This window comes from Castanea sativa, chromosome 9 (genome assembly GCF_040712315.1).
Source record: "Castanea sativa cultivar Marrone di Chiusa Pesio chromosome 9, ASM4071231v1".
NCBI lineage: Eukaryota > Viridiplantae > Streptophyta > Magnoliopsida > Fagales > Fagaceae > Castanea > Castanea sativa.
The window spans coordinates 38,225,141-38,242,755 of record NC_134021.1 but is presented as its reverse complement, the minus strand read 5'-3'; the positions used below and the strand labels follow the sequence as shown (position 1 = coordinate 38,242,755).

The following is a 17,615-nucleotide window of genomic DNA, read 5'->3' as shown; positions in this document are numbered from 1 at the left end:
ACCAGAACTCAGCCAAATACAACCAATCACACCACTCAGAAGGTCTGTCAACACCTGAGGTAATGTTCCAAACTTCTGTTGACAACCTCTGTTTGGCCATCAGTTTGAAGGTGATACGCAGAAGACACCTAATTGGACACCCTGAAGCTTCATCAACTCAGCCCAAAACTTAGCAGTGAACACTGGATCTTTGTCAGAGACTAAAGAAGTAGGCATGCCATGGAGTTTCAGAATGTGTTGAGCCACCTTTGAAGCAGAATAAGGATGGGAGAGTGCAATGAAATGCACATATTTGGTAAACCTATCAACAACTACGGGAAAATTACACTTTACCACCCTAAACTATACATTAAATTACACTTTGCACCCTAAACTATTCGAATGCACACTTTGCATCCTAAACTATGACCCTCGTTACACTTTGCACCCCAATGTTAGTTTTAACAACACATGACTTGCACATAATTTTTACATAGGTGGCACATTGTCGAAAGACCAAAATACCATTTTCAAAAACAATTAAAAACAAAAGTTTTTTTTCCCAACTCTTTATCTCTCTCGCTCTTTATCTCTCTCGCATGTGTCGAACAGTCATAGTTAGCTCTCTCACTTTCCCCAAATGTAAGTCTGTTATCCTAAATCCCCCAATCAAAGATATCTTCGGCTCCGCCATCGCGACACCACTGCTCTCCACCACCTCGATGAAAGCCCTAAACTGTAGCTTCTTCAATCACTCTCTCACTCTCTCACTTTTCACAAAAGAAACTGTAAATTCCAAATTGAAACCCAAAAAGATCCAACAATTTTTATCCCCAACTTAGTCTCCGTGTCTTTTGGGCAAGAACAAGTGCTCTCTTAGGTCTCACTCTTTGCAAGTGTGTCTTGGGTAATGGTTGATGTATGATGTTATTAATAATGGTTGTGATTTTTGATGGGTCCGGTTGGGCATATTATTGATGAAAGGTGGGTTAGGACTAATAGGTAGAGCTTTACTGTTTTGCAGCTTTTTGGAATTGTTAATTATGACTGGGTTTTTGTTTTTACAAGAGAAACAATGATTTTTTGTGGAATATTGTATAAAATAGCATTTTTTGTTTCAATTGTTGTATTGAATGTTTTGTCTTCAATTGGTCCCCAAATTCTTGGGCTAGAGGTGCGAGAACTGTTGAAATTCTTAGGTTGGAGGTGCAAGAATTGCTAGAAATTCTTGGGCAGAAGGCGTAAGAACTCCAAGCTAGTGCTGCAAGTTCTACTGCTGTAAGAACTTCAACGGGTGCAACAACATATGGTGGTGGTGATAACAGTCAATGTGTGGTGGTGCCAACTTTGGAAAAAGCCATTCAAAGGTGCAGTCCAATAAGAAGAAAAAACCTTGGGAGAGAGTTGTGTCTGCACACGAGAGAGATAATGGTCTAAAAAAAATGTTTTTAATTGATAGTGAAAAGGGTGTTTTGGTCTTTAAACATTGTGTCACTTAAGCAAAAATCATGTGCAAGTCATGTATTGTTAATTTCTGTCTAACTTAACAGTAAAACTAATGTCAGGGTGCAAAGTGTAACAAGGTTCATAGTTTAGGGTGCAAAGCGTGCATTTGAATAGTTTACGGTGCAAAATATAATCTGGTGTATAGTTTAAGATGGTAAAGTGTAATTTCCCCCAACAACTACCATAATAACATCCATATGTTGAGATTTAGGCATCCCATTAACAAAATCCATACTCACTGTAGACCAAGGTTTATCTGGAATAGGTAAAGGCTGTAACAGTCCAGCAGGGCTGCAAGTTTCATGTTTCATCTGTTGGCATACACCACATTCTTTAATATGAATCTTCAGATCAGCCTTTATACCTTGCCAGAAAAAATCCTGTTTCCATCTATGGTAGGACTTCAAAAAACCAGCATGCCCTCCCAAGGGACTATCATACACCAAATGAAGAACCCTGGCCTTTAGAGCACAAGTAGGCCACAGAAACACCCTACCTTTAAATAGAATGAGACCATTGTGCAAGGAGAAGGACCTAGGACAACTTGCATCAGACTGCAAATCCTAAAGAATCTTTTGAGCTTCTATAGAAGATGCATTACAAGCTTTCAACTCTTCAATCCAAGAAGGGCAAGGGAAGGAAATTAAGCATAGAGAGGCTGAAGAAGGAATTTGATCCACTGAATCACCCAGATCAGCATCCATTTTCCTAGAGAGAGCATTAGCCACTTTATTTTCACAACCCTTCTTATATTTAACAACAAATAGATAACCTAGCAACTTGGCCAACCATTTTTGTTGGGCTGGAGTAGCAATCCGTTGCTCTAAAATATACTTCAAGCTCTGCTGATCAGTCTTGATGATAAAAGGCCTACCCAACAGGTAGGGTCTCCACTTGTGCATTGCAGTGACCAAGGCTAAAAGCTCTTTTTCATAAGTTAACAAATGTAGAGTCTTACCCTTCAATATCTGATTGTGGAATGCAACTGGTCTTTGCTCTTGCATCAGAACAGCACCCAAACCAACCCCAGAAGCATCACACTCTATAGTAAAGGGTTTAGTAAAATTTGGTAAAACCAAAATAGGTGGTTGACACACAGCAACCTTAAGCCTCTGAAAAGCATCCTCAGCCTGAGAAAACCACACAAAAGCTTGTTTCTTTAGCAACGCCGTTAAGGGGGCAGCTATCTGACCATAATGTTGGATAAATTTCCTATAATAACCAGTGAGACCAAGAAATCCACGCAATGCTTTCACAAATTTTGGAAAGGGCCAAGCTTGCATAGCTGAAATTTTCTTAGGATTTGCACTTACCCCATGACCAGAGATCACATGTCCAAGATACTCTACTTCAGGAATGCCAAAAACACATTTGCTCCTTTTTGCATACAACAGATGTTGCAACAGTAGATTAAGGATAAGCCTAAGATGTTTAATATGTAATTCCAAACTATTGCTAAAAACCAAGATGTCATAAAAAAATACCTAAACAAACTTCCTCAAGTAAGGTCTAAAAACAACATTCATCAAAGCTTGGAATGTAAAGGGGGCATTGGTCAAGCCAATGGCATAAAAAGGAATTTACAATGCCCCTCGTGTGTTCTAAAGGCAATCTTAGGAATGTCTTCATCTTTCATATGGATTTGGTGGTAACCCGACCTCAAATCCAGCTTTAAAAAAATGCTAGAGCCAGCTAATTCATCAAGTAATTCATCAACAACAGGGATTGGAAACTTATCTTTAACTATGGCCTGATTCAGAGCTCTAAGTCTATACACATGTGCCAAGATCCATCAGCTTTCCTCACCAACAACACTGGGGAAGAAAAAGGACTTTGGCTGTGTCTAATGAACCCAACCTCCAATAGATCAGTGACAATCTTTTCAATCTCATTATTCTGGAAATGAGGATATCTGTAAGGTTTCTGACATACAGGTTCTATGCCTTCTTTTAGGAGAATCTGGTGCTCATGTCCTCTGTAGGGAGGCAGGCCAGTAGGTGTCTCAAATACAGCAACAAATTCAGCCAATAAATCGTCAATACCAGGAACACATTGTGGAGTAGAAGGGTAAGTAACAACTGGGGAAACAATCTTTAACATGAGTCCTTTCTTCACAGTTGGCCTGAAAAACTCAGTACTCTTTTGTATGGTCAAACCAGTGGGGTGTAAACCAACTAGCTTTACAGAAGAATTGAGATAATGAAACAGCATGGACATTTATAGAAAATCCCATTGAATAAGACCAAGGGTCCTAAGCCACTGAGTGCCTTAGACCAATTCACAATCACCCAAAGCCAAGGCATTCAAATCCACATAAAAAACTCGACCTTGCGTATTAACCTTGACATTAGAACAAACACCCTGTGTTCTAATAGAATCCCCATTAGCTACCTTTACTTCAAAGGTCATAGAAGGATCTAAGGACAATTTCAAGACAGAAACCATAGCAACATCTATAAAATTGTGTGTACTTCATGTGTCAATCAAAATAATCAACCAATGTCCATTAATCTTTCCCTTAATTCTCATAGTACCAGGTGAGGGACTTCCTAACAAAGCATACAATGTAATCTCAGCATCCATTCCTTTAGGTCAGACCTATTGTCAACAAGTTTATCCTCATCTAAATGCAATAAAGTGACTTCAGACTCATCCAGTTCTACTAATTGAACATTAGAACCAGCATCTTGGAAAGGATAAAGACCCTCTAATAAGAAAAGCTTAGTAGACTTACATTGATGTCCAAACTGAAATTTATCATCACAATTGAAACACAATCCCTTCCTTCTTCTTTCTTCCATCTGAGTAGGTGACAGTCGCTACAAGGGTAACTTCCATTTGGAATCCACCTTCACCTCAGGCTTTGGACCAAAAATTGAGGGCTTAGCATAATCAAGAGAAAGTCTCTGACCTCTACGGCAACTGAGAAGGTACTCTTCTTGGATTTTTGCTAACCCAAATGCGTCATTGAGATTCTTGGGATGGAGCATCTTTACTGGCAATCTTACCTCATCCTTAAGGCCACTAAGGAAACAGCTTAATTTGTGGCTCTCGGACAGCCCTTTAATCCTGTTTGATAATGCTTCAAAATGGCCCTTGTATGCAATAACACTGGCAGTTTGCTTCAACCTTGTTAATGACTCCATGGAATCCTAATAGGCACTATTTCCAAACCTTGTCAACAGAGCTTCCACGAAGCCTTCCCAGGTTGCAAATATTCGGGGGAATGTGCAGATTAGGCATGTGGATGCATGAATATAGTAAGTTAGGCATAGTTTGAAACTATGTAGGAAAATAGCAACTCGAGTTTTTGAAACTCGAGATTTACATAATAAATCGAGTTTCAAAAACTCGCTTTATGCTCGCTTTGGGCTTGCTGAGGTGGAAAAATGCCACCTGGATCTCGAGTTTTATAAACTCGAGTTTTAAGTCTACCTAAACTCGAGTTTTATAAACTCGAGTTTAACTATATATCGTATTATAAATTATGTAGTTTATACGCATATAACTCGAGTCTTAGAGACTCGAGTTTTATGCAGTAACTCGAGTCTTATAGACTCGATTTCCTCTGGGCATGTTTATTTAAAACTCAGCCCGTGGCATTTAACTCTCTCACATTCTCCACTCTCACTGCTCAACACACAGAGAAAACCTAAAATCTCAGCCTCACTAACTCTCTCACTCACTCACCCTCACTAACTCACTCACCCATAACTCTCTCACACCACTCACTCTCACAAAACCACATTCTCCACTCTCACTACTCTTCCCTCTCAGCAAATTCATATCTAAGGTAAGGGTTTGCATAATTTGATTGTCATTATAGTTGGGTATGTTGTCTATGGGTGTGGGTTAAAGAGTTTTACCATTTATTTTGTAGATAGTTAACATAACTTAGTTAATTTATCAATATTGTGAATTATAGAACTTTGTTTTGTTAGTGTTAATTTTTTGAGTATTTATTTGTATAGTTTTTGTTATCAAAATTTTATTCATCATTTTATTTTGATCATGATCTTACAAATTTCTTTGACTTTATTTATCATTAGTTTGGGTATGAAATGGGTAGTGAATGAATGTAATGAATGGGAATGAGTATGTAATTATCAAAATTTTATTCATCATTTCTAGGTTTTTATTTTTATCATGATTTTACAAATTTCTTTGACTTTATTTATCATTGGTTTGGGTATGAAATGGGTAGTGAATGAATGTAATGAATGGGAATGTGTATGTAATTATCAAAATTTTATTTATCATTTCTAGGCTTTTATTTTTATCATGATCTTTCAAGTTTTTTTGACTTTATTTATCATTGGTTTGGGTATGAAATGGGTAGTGAATGAATGTAGTGAATGGGTATGTAATCATGCTCCTCTACCCACCTAGTTCTTTCACCTTTTAGGCATTATAGGTCACCACACAATGGAGTAATAGATAATTCCGTCTCTCCATCCACTAGGATTAGAAGGTTTACGTCTTGGCCTTTAGATATTAATGGGCACTCTATAACCTAGCTTGAATATGTTCATTGGTAAGATTGCATTACTTTTTTCCCTCACTTTACGACTATGTGATTTAACTAACATAGGACTTGACTTGAACAGGTTCACAATGCACGATATTCTTATAATCATATACCATGGTGGTCCGCTTAAGAATCCCAATGCCAACAAGGGATTGCCATTTGAGGGGCCGGGTATGAAAACCTATTATGCCGAAGTTGATCGTAGGTTGAAAACCCTTGATGAATTGAAGATACTTGTCATGGAAGAGTTGGGTAAGAATCCTGATGCGTACAACATGCAAATTACTTATCGTATGCCAAATGAAATCATGAAGCACCGGATTAATTACAAGTATATGCTGATAGAAAAAGACAAACATGTGAAGATCATGTTTGACAAGTTGGAGAGTATAGCTGAAGTAAGTAATATTGAGTTGTACATACAGTTAGAGCCGCGTGTAGGATGGCAAGAGGATATCCAACAAACAACTAGAAGCTTACAAGTTGCGCTTCCGGATGCTCAATATGAGTATTCTACACATGTAGAGGATGATGATGTTCATGCCGATGGAGATGATGATGATGATGACGACGACGACTATGTTGATGAGACTACTGCCGTTAACAATGATGATGACGATGATGATGACGACGACGACTATGTTGATGAGACTACTGTCGTTAACAATGATGATGACGATGATGATGATGATGATGATGATGATGATGACGACTATGTTGATGAGAATCTTGCCATTAACGGTGAAGATTTTGCCGATAAAGATGACTATGAAGACATGATTGAGAGAGGGGACTTTCGGGACTTTGGGGACTTTGAGAGGGACATTGATGACGATGAGACATTGGACGGCGGTGAACCTGATGCAGACAATGTTATTAGTGTCCAAAACATTACAAACACAATCCCCGCCTACGCACCTCCTGCGTTGTCATTCTCTCGCAAATACTTGGGAAAATATGGTTGATCCTTCGCATATTGAGATGCCATTTGTGTCTACTTGGAGAGAGGGGATGAATTTGTGCAAAGGGTTGACTTTTGCGAGTAAAGTGGAGGTGAAGCGCGTATTAACAATTTGTGCCCTCAAGGAAAACAAAAACTTTAAGATCACTAGGTCGACGAGGAAAAATTTTTGTGCGAAATGCGTGCATGAGTCGTGCAAGTGGTATGTCTACGCGGTTATGAAGCCCGAGCTCCAAAATCTATGGATGGTCACCGTGTATGTGGGTCCTCACACGTGTTTACCGACCGGGGTGCGAAATGATGGTAGAATGATGAGTTGTAATTTTATTGCGGCGAAATCCATAACAAGTTACTTCGAGGATCACACCACTCAAATTAAGCATCTCGGATCTCCGATAGAGGCGAAATATAATGGCCATAAGCCTTCTTACTACAAGGTATGGGATGCGAAACAAAAGGCGATTGCGCTTATGTTTGGAGATTGGGAAGAATCTTACCAAAGGCTGCAAAAGTTGCTAATGGCGTATATTGATCGGGACCCGACTACCCGGTTTGCTATCGTGTCACACCCACCGATGAAGATCACACCGTATTGTTGCATTATGTGTTTTGGTCTTTCGGTCCATGCATATCGGGATTCAAATACCGCAAGCCGGTTATCGCATTGATGGGACCCATCCGTATGGTAAATATCGGGGAAAGTTGTTGGTCGCAATGGCAACCGATGCTAACAACAAGGTATTCCCTCTCGCCTTTGCTGTTGTGGATTGTGAGTCGGGGTCCGGTTGGAGGTGGTTTTTACGATGCCTCGGAGAAACGATTGGCCACCTCGATACCTCGACGACGGCATTTGCATAATTTCGACCGACATCTCGGTATCAAAAACGCCATTGCAAACTGGCCTAAAAGGGATGATGGAAAAGCAAAGGTCTTTCCGAGCTATTGTCGTCGACATGGTGCTCGCAACTTCAACACCCATTTTCAGAACTCGACTCTCAAGTCCGCGGCGGGGAAAGCGGGATATGCTAGTCAGGTCGTTCAATTTGCGACCATAATGGACTCCATTAAGCGGTGGAAATTGAGGCCATTAGGAAGAAGAAGAAGGTGACGGGGAGGGATGGTAAGGAAAAGAATCAAGATTATCTTCCATACACATACCTAATGAGCGAGGATGTGGACATGTGGACCCGGTCATACGATGGTGGGAGACGTTTTGGAGCAATGACAACCAATATATCAGAGTGTTTCAATGGTGTGCTGAAAGTGCACGGGGCCTTCCTATTGCCGCGTTGGTTGAGTTCACTTGGAGCAAACTTGTTCAATATTTCCACGACCGGCGCAAAGAATACCATTATGAGTTGTCAGAGGGTAAGAAATGGAGTGAATATGCCTTATCCACGTGGGATGGAAATAAGCGTAAATGCGAGAAACACTATCTCAAGCCATTTAGCAATGAAGAGCTGATATTTCAAGTAGTTACCCAACTCAACGTGTCTAGCGCAGGAGGGGGAAACCACAGTTACGAAGTTCGGTTATGGGAAAAAACATGCAGTTGTGGGAAATGGCAAAATATAGGGATCCCGTGTTCACATGCAATTAGAGTATGTGACTATTTACATATTGATTCGACCACGTATATTCACCCATGTTATGGTTTGAACCATGCCCTTAGCACTTATGAGCATGGATTTGTGGTTCCTAAGTCACAGTCATTATGGAGGGATCCCATGGGGCCAAAGTGGTTGCCTAATCCGGCATTGTTGCGGGCCAAAGGTCGACCGGTGAAGTCACGAATAAGAAATGAGATGGATGGAGTGAGGAATAAGGATCAAGAACCGGGATGGCGGAGGGAGGACGCAGATTTGATAGAGAGTCAACCGAAGCAGACATGTGGACTGTGTCATGCTTCCGGGCATAACCGCAGAAAATGTCCGCAGTCCCGCGGTGCTTCCACAAGCGGCCATGTTCCACACTAGGTAGGTTGGCAAAAATTTATGCATCGGTTAAATAATTGTTGTTCATTCGATGTTTACTATCTTGTCTCCTAACGTAAATACTCTACGTTTTTCAGGCATCCTTCCATGGACGACGTTGTATTGGCTCTATGTGAACTTTTTGATTGTTGTTGAATGTACTTGTAATTCTCTATCCAATGTACCTCTATGAAGATTGTGATTTGAGTAGTATGGTTAGAATTGCAAATTAAGTGTGGTTGGACATGTTTAGAATGGTGATATATTGAGAATGACTTTTGTTGTGATTTGAGTGCATTTACATTGTAAAACAATGCCTGAAACAGAGCATTTTCTGCTGGGAAAAAAAAAATTTGCCCAGTAAAAATCGAGTTTTAGACACTCGAGTTCCTTGGGAAAAAATTTTGCCCAGTAAAAATCGAGTTTTAGAAACTCGAGTTCCACTGGGCAAAATTTTTTGAAACAGGGCATGGCTCTCTGCCTCTCGCTGAAACGAGCATGATCTTTGGGGAAAAATATTTGCCCAGTGAAAATCGAGTTTTAGAAACTCGAGTTCCACTGGGCAAAATTTTGTGAAACAGGGCATGGCTCTCTGCCTCTCTGCCTGAAACAGAGCATGATGCTAGGGAAAAATATTTGCCCAGTGAAAATCGAGTTTTAGAAACTCGAGTTCCACTGGGGCAAAATTTTGTTCAAACAGGGCATGCCTCTCTGCCTCTCTGCCTGAAACAGAGCAGTTGGGGAAAAAAAATTTGCCCAGTGGAACTCGAGTCTCTAAAACTCGAGTTTTTTTGGTTACGAGTAATGGAAAATAAAATCGGTCCATTTGGTCTAATTTGGTCTGATTTGGTCTATTTTGGTCTAATTTGGTCTTACTTGGTCTGATTTGGTCTGATTTGGTCTTATTTGGTCTGATTTGGTCTTATTTGGTCTAATTTGGTCTTACTTGGTCTGATTTGGTCTGGGATAGGAACATTGATTTGGTCTAATTATTTGGTCTGATTTGGTCTGATTTGGATAATTTGGTCTAATTATTTGGTCTGATTTGGTCTGATTTGGTCTAATTTGGTCTAATTTGGTCTAATTTGGTCTGATTTGGTCTAATTTGGTCTGATTTGGATAAGTTGGTGTCATTGTTTGGTACGATTTGGTCGATTTGGTCTAATTTGGTCTGATTTGGCCTAATTTGGTCCATTCGATCCACTTTGTTCCATTTTGGTCAGGAAGATCCATTTTTGTGTACTTACATATGTAATTGGAGACAACAAGGTTAGGTTGAGAGGCCTTATTCAAAATCTAAATTTATTAAATGGCGGGTAAATGTATATAACAACGTAAGTATTAATAAAATTTTATTTTATAAAGATTAATTTTAAATGAGTCTTAGTAAAGATAGCTATGCTGCACTAGTTCTTTGTACACTTAAAGAAAAGATTGTTACTAGTTATGCAACCGTGGAACAAGCTGACCAAATACCCAGAAGCTGCTTAAATGAAGACATGCTCTCCTTTCTTAGGAGAGCATACCTCATAAAGGAACGCCATAAGCAGTTAAACCAGACCTACGTACATAGTAAAAACGTTAAATAAGCTATTTTTTATTAGTGATTACAAAACTTCATGGTATACATTGATACACACATGGGGTTCATATTGGAATTGGGATCCGAAGGAAACTTTACTCCATTTGCATTAAGTGTTACTCCAGATATCAAGCAGATACGTCAAGGTGAGATAATAAATTTAGTATTTCCAACTAAATGAGTTTGTGTAAAAAGATTATGAATTTCTTTGACTCCAACAATATAACACTTCACTAAGGAAGTAAAATTGTTGTTACCAACAAAACCCAATAGAAGTAACATTTGCGGTAAATAATCCTCCAAGACCTAGAGTTTTTGGACTATGAAGTTGCATACAAGGTCATTCATTCACGAGCAACTACCACTACCTGCTTTCCAACATTGCGGCCGGTGAAGAGCCCTATCGGTCTGCCGGGGCACTCTCCAGACCTTCGGCTACATCTTCCACATACGTAATCTTCCCTTCTTTGATGTAAGGCGAGAACCAACTCCGGGAACTTTGGAAAGAGGTGGCGGTATTCATCACACACGAATCCTTCTATCCGGACCCGTTTCCAAATCACGGTCATTAAATTGTGCACACCTTCGGGGTGCTCAAGGTTATCTTGCGAAATCATCCCACATGCGGCAATGCGGCCATGGGCCCTCATGTTGAGTAGCACCGCATCAAGCATCTTTCCCCCAACGTTCTCAAAATAAATATCAATGCCTTCTGGAAAGTACTGCAAGAAAAACACCTCAACCCTCTAGATTTGAGCACCATGAATGCCAATCAATGATCAGTCACTCCTGGTTCCCCAAGCACATAGATTAAAACTTAAAACAATAAGGAAAAAAAAAAAACATTTTTCGCAAATGCTGATATGATTTATTGTGATTGGTGTATGATAAAAGTGATTTTAATGGTGAACCCATCACCCATGTAAAAGTGATGTTGCTCTAATCACAATAGGCCATATTAGCAATTGAGAGAAAAGTTGGGTAAGCATTGGACTTAGATTAAAGTGATGTTACTCAAATTGCAACAAGTCATGTCAACTGTTGTCAAAAATGTTGTTTCCTTACAATTACACTCCTCTCATTATGTTTGAAGCTTTTTTTTTCTATTTTTTTTTCCTTTTTTTATTAGTAAGTTGCACACATACTTAGTGGGTTTAGAACTTACAACCTCACTGTGAATCTCATTATTAAGGGAGAACGAAGTGCCAATTGAGTAATAGCTCATTGTCATTTTTTTAAACTTTCTTTAAATAGAATAAGCACAAAATTGTTATTCGTGTACCAACAATAAGTGTAATCAAACCCATCTTACAGATTTGAAAAGTACCTGTTGTAAATGGGCTGCCTTGTATGACAATGAAAATCAAACAAATCCCTCGGGTAAACCATGTTTCTTGAATTTGAATATCATATATAAGGCAATGTCTTCAATATTGAGATAATGGTTAATAACGACTTACTTCGGTAGAAACTAGAAACCATAGATTCTTAGTCAAGTCTCATGTGATAGTTACATATATTCATTACAGCATAAATTACTACTATACTACTAACCTTTTTAAAGCTGCATGTAAGTCAGGCTCTTCTTTGTAGTTGAAGGCCTCGTTGAAACCAAACTTGTTCTTCAGCAAATCAACCTTATATTGCAGAAATGATAGAGGAAAGCAACAAAAGCGACGAAAAAAAAATTCTGGTTAATGAGGATGCACACAGGTCAAGTAAACCAACCCCTAAATAAGAGTAAAAAATTGTCTGAGTATGACAATCGACCATGACCAGTGTTCCAGTGGAAACAAATACAAGGTCACTTTCGACAAAAGTCAAAAACCTTGAACCAAACAGAACCAGCCCCATAAACTTAAACATAAGTGACATTCGCATTAATTAAATATGTGTTCGGACATGTGACGGAATATGGTTGTATGCATAAGACACATAAAAAGAATTATTTTTTGATAATGATGACTATTAAAAACCTTTAAAAAAAAAAAAACAATAACAAGAATGCATGACACCAAAGGTTGGGCTTTAGTGTGATGGCAGACGCCTTCTACCCAAAGCAACAGACATTGGGTTCAGCCATTCAGGTCCATAAATCAGTCTCTCCAAAACAAGCAAGTTTGGTTACCTAGTAAGGTTGCACACAAATCTCATAAGGAGCATTGGCTATTACTTCATCCACCCATTTCAACCCACTAACAAGGGCCAACCTGGATAACAGTCCACATAAATTCATGGTTAACTTAGAATTAAAAAACTCTACAATTCACTTTGTAAATCCAGGACTTTAAAACACGTGTAAATGTAGTAATTTCCCAAACACTCAAGACACTAAAGAGCTTTTCCAGTAAAGCTCCATCTTTACTAAAACAGCTCTACAGTTAAAGCTTTACTTTCTAGAGCAATGCCAAACGGACAAAAGGGCATCTCCATTTTTAGACAGATAGAAAATAAAATCAAGCCAAAGACGTACACAATACATATATCGAGGGTCCAATCACGGAAGAATTGATATAGGATCTCTATAATTGTTTTGTGGAACATATATGAAAATAATAGAGGAGTTTTAAGCAAAAAAACATTCCATAGTCCATACCAACAAATGTCAATTATTTTTTATTGTATGTGTATATATTAATGTTAAAAAAGAAACCCAGTTTTATAGTTTAGAGATGGAGTCGAACATTGAAGCAAAAACAGCGGCAAAGAAGAAGCGAGTGCATTTTAGTAAAATTGCTTACCTAGTCATTCCAAAAACAGATGGCCTCTTCTCCTTTTGCGTTGTATGATAGAACTCGACATCACTAAAGAATATGGATGTTTCTTCACGGCATGATGACACTCATCCAGAATAAGGAGATTAATTGCTTCTATTTTGATTATACCGTGTCTCGGAATGTTCAACAGAATTTGAGCCGTCATCACCAAAACCTGCAGCAAGAATAAGCAATTGGGTGAACAAGTGTAGAAGCGAGGCACCACCCGAGTTCCAAGACCAATAATAATAATAAAATCAATTATAATAACATAAGAACCTTCGTTTTTGATGCAGTAATCTTTCAATGGTAACACACATTCGCCATAAATTTTTTTTCCTAGATTACGTAAGAGTCCCATCACACAAGACCAACACATAGTTTAGTAACAAGTTCTCAATAGAACACAAGTACATGCATAATGTTATTGCAAAATATTGCCCACCTTAAAATTCCAATAATTTCTAATAAAATTATTTACCACATTTCAAGTATTGCTTCTTTTTCAAGATTCACCAATTTTGCGTTTTTTAACCCTTATGTAATGTTTTGGCGCGGGGGGAGGAGGCTGTGGGGCATCATCCTTAGGCTCATCATCGTGCTGCAAAGACATTAGATGCATACAATCAATATTCGGTGTAATGATAAGAATAAAGTGAACCACAAGATATATCATTACATTGTTGGTAATGTTATCATACCATAGAGCCGCCTTTGTGTCCTATTTTGTGTCCACCAGTCCCACAAGTGGGTGCTCTTCTAGTACGTTGTGGTCTACCTCGTGGGGGTGAGGGCCGAGGGGGATGCTCGTCGGTACATCAGTGTCAATCCCAACTGGAGGCCCTAAAGGGTCGGATGAGGATAAGGTAGGTGGGTAATGATGCTCTGTATAGCTAGGAGTGGGGATCATTGTCATGGGCAAAGTGGGTGCATTGGAGCTGGTGGGTGGGTATGAGGGTGTCTCAGGGTGCGTAGGAGGGGTCATATGAAAATCAAAACCAAGATCAAAACTAGGCTGCGAAGGAGGGGTGGGTGAAGGGACCTCGAGTTGAGGAGATGCATCTGGGATGGGTGGAGGAACCTCAGGTGGAGGAGATGCGTGTGGGATGGGTGCAGGTACCTCGGGACTAGTTACAACCCGAGGGGTTGTTGCACGCCGACCACGGCCCCTACCTGCACTTGTGCTTGGGCTTGCTGTAGCAGGCCGACCACGGCCCCTAGCCGCACTTGTGCTTGGGCTTGCAGAGCACCTTGACCACGGGTCGATGTACTTCGGGGTGCTGGGTTTGTGCTTGGGGTTGCAGTAGCCGTTGACTCAGCCTCATGCCCATTGTTTGCCTCGCCCATTTGCTGCAAGACCACCACCAAGCCCGGCCACATTATTTAGGACACGTCGGACATGGTTGTGTGCTCGGCTGCCTACAGGAAGCATCTCCAACAGTGCTAAATGTCTTTCAATCTAAAACGGAGAAAGAACCAGTACAATCAGATTTGATCTACTCAAATACTCAACTAAAAACAAAAAGTGTTATTAGAATACTATATGTAATAGAAAGTCTTTTTAATTGGAGGTCGGTCGGATCAAACCAGATTTGCCGAAAAAAGAAATCAATTGATTCTACGTTCCTACATGTACCGAAGAAAAAACAACGTAGGCAATAAAATCTAATTTAACACATTACCATTATATCTAATTTAGCGCTGTTGCGGTCGACATACTTTCGAGTGACCGAACGGTACCGGCGGTAATAATCATGATTGCGAGGCATCTCACCAATGCGAGGAGGTGCATGGCAAACTCGTTGTTGTCTCGTATCCCATGTAAGGATATACGGTCCATGCTCCTCCCTCCAATTCTTTTCCACCTTCCCACGTAAGTCTATTCTATGCAGTCTATCATCGTACACAACATGGTCGGGCCGCTCTTGCGCCAACCCAAACCGTCGAAGGACACGATCCGGGTGGTGTGTCTCTACTATGCAAAAACACACCGGTGGCACCCTTGCCGTCCACGTATCCCTCCTCGCGACGCAGAAGTCGGAAGGTGGCCGAAGTACGCCTCATATGGCTGCCATATAATCTACGGTAGAAACAAAATACAATTATCATAGCATCTTAAAATGTGAAACAAAGGAGAATACATAGATAAAGGGAAAAACAAAAATTAAAATAGAAGATATGTTAAAGCAATGATTTCAACATATTCTTAAGGAAAATTAACATAACTTCCACAGAAATTTTGTATATTATTACCTGGTCCGGCTGCATTCTAGCTAATTGCTCACGATAATGGATCAACGCCGTGCCGGATGGCCTACTCTTCGGGCTTGGCACCCGCACCCACCTACAGTTACGATCGAATAACATAAGATATTACCACTTAGTTACTAAGAATAGTAAATTGCATAACACACACTAAGTATCGGAGAATACTTACTTAAATGCAAGTGGAGCTTTTGGCCATGGGCCATAATCGCATCCAGGTGGAGGCTCTATCCTCGGGCACAAGAATGGCAACCTCGCCCATGCCCAATACTGGACCAATTGCAACGCCCCACCAATCTGCGATGCCTCTTTATCACTTGCCCGGCACAACTCTCTATACAACGATGCCCGGCAACCACTACCCCAACTATACTTTGGCGGATCATGAAGGTTCCGTAGGAACTCCAAGAACATCGGATGCACCCTATCTCCCGACTTATCCATGAAAATCTTATCCCCTAGTAGTGCTAAAATATAGCACCGGGCATACCGATGTACTTGCTCCTCCGTTGCATCATGAGGCGGTGGCTCGCAATGCGCTCAACAAGGCGGCTAATGAGAATTCTTTGCCCCACCAAAGTTTTGTTGTCATTCTCCGGAACGCCAAAACCAAGCAACTCCACGCACAGTTGCCTCCAATTCCCATCCACCACAGTAGTCGGCCCAACCAAGACCTCACCGTCTATAGGAAGTCCGAAAATGACCTCCACATCTTCTAGGGTGATTGACATCTCACCATGTGGAAGATGGAACGTATGAGTCTCCGGCCGCCATCGCTCAACTAGGGCCGATATTAGGCAATGATCTATCTCTCTGGAAGGGACCCTAAACAATCCTTCTAACCCCACTAACTTGATAATATCAATCACCCGATTATCTTGCATCGTTATCTTTGCCATCTCCTTAGCGCGACCACGGCATGTAAGTGAGCCCGAGTCCTGTAAAATGGATAAAAATTATAGCGGTCGTTAGAATTAGATATACAACTTTCAAAGAACTTGCTAAAAGTCAAAGACGACGTAAAAATTAAAGCAGTTGTTAAAACTAGATATTTCACCTCGCCATTCCAAATGTCCTCTGATCGATGATTTCGTTGTCGCGTCAACAATGAAGGATCTTCTGGACCAGGGCGCACAATCTACGGCTCCTCATCGATCCCGAGGCTCCATACTGCAAAGAGTGCAACAATATTCCACAGAATTAAGTCTTCATAAATAACTCTAATGCCCACAAACAATTATATTAAGCCTAGTGAAATTGTTAAAATACATAATTATTTCATTTCTTAAAAAGGCTGTTAAAGTTGAAGTATGCACGCACACACACACGTGTATATGTATGTATGTACATAACAAGTCTAAAACTAACAATTTAAACACATTAGATTGCATTCCACCTGTAGATTTTGGGCATGTAGCTAAAAAATGGAGGCTCTTACTCTTCCTACCGAAACTAGGAAATATAGTAACCGAACTCCAATTTTCCTAGGCTCGATTCTTGAGCTTCTATATAACCATGAATGCAGCCAAGGGTTGCTTGGAACCAATCTAAAGCAGTTATGAGAAGACAAAACAGGTTGAAATGACATGAGCCCTAAATGGGATATAGTATTCTTAATCGGCAATAGACCGCCTTACATTAGCCGTAGACCTGGTTTTTATAGTTCTATATTCTCCTAACAAATACCTACTACTTTCAAGATTCTCTAGAGACCTATCAAACAAAAAAAAAAGATTCTGTAGAGACAACTAACTCAATAATACCAACTAGTCAAAAGTGAGATCAGACTTGTCAACTGACTTGAATTTAGCACAAACTTAAAATAAAGGCTAAAATGCAAATTGCACCCTCTAAGTTGGTGTTTGTATTTTTTGAACCGGAAGATGCATTCTTTCGATTTGCTTATCATGCTGGTGTTCTTTGGGGTTTGATGTCATTGTAGTGCCTAAATCTGTTCCGGTGTTCATTAGTGTAAGGGAGATTGATGCTCTTTAAGCCGTGTGTAGTATTAGGCTGAAGGTCAATGGTTGGGTTGCATTTGACAGAATTCTGGTTCAACTTGAAC

At 40.0% G+C, this 17,615-nt stretch overlaps 1 long non-coding RNA gene across 1 annotated transcript; it reads right to left on the bottom strand.

The window, feature by feature from the left end:
* Nucleotides 1–15,342: 15,342 nt before the first annotated feature.
* LOC142610229 (uncharacterized) lies at nucleotides 15,343–15,883 on the bottom strand. The gene is made up of 3 exons (XR_012839791.1): nucleotides 15,723–15,883; nucleotides 15,539–15,629; nucleotides 15,343–15,365 (listed from the first exon to the last, which is right to left on the bottom strand). It is a non-coding gene; the product is annotated as an uncharacterized LOC142610229 (long non-coding RNA).
* Between the last annotated feature and the right edge of the window lie 1,732 nt (nucleotides 15,884–17,615).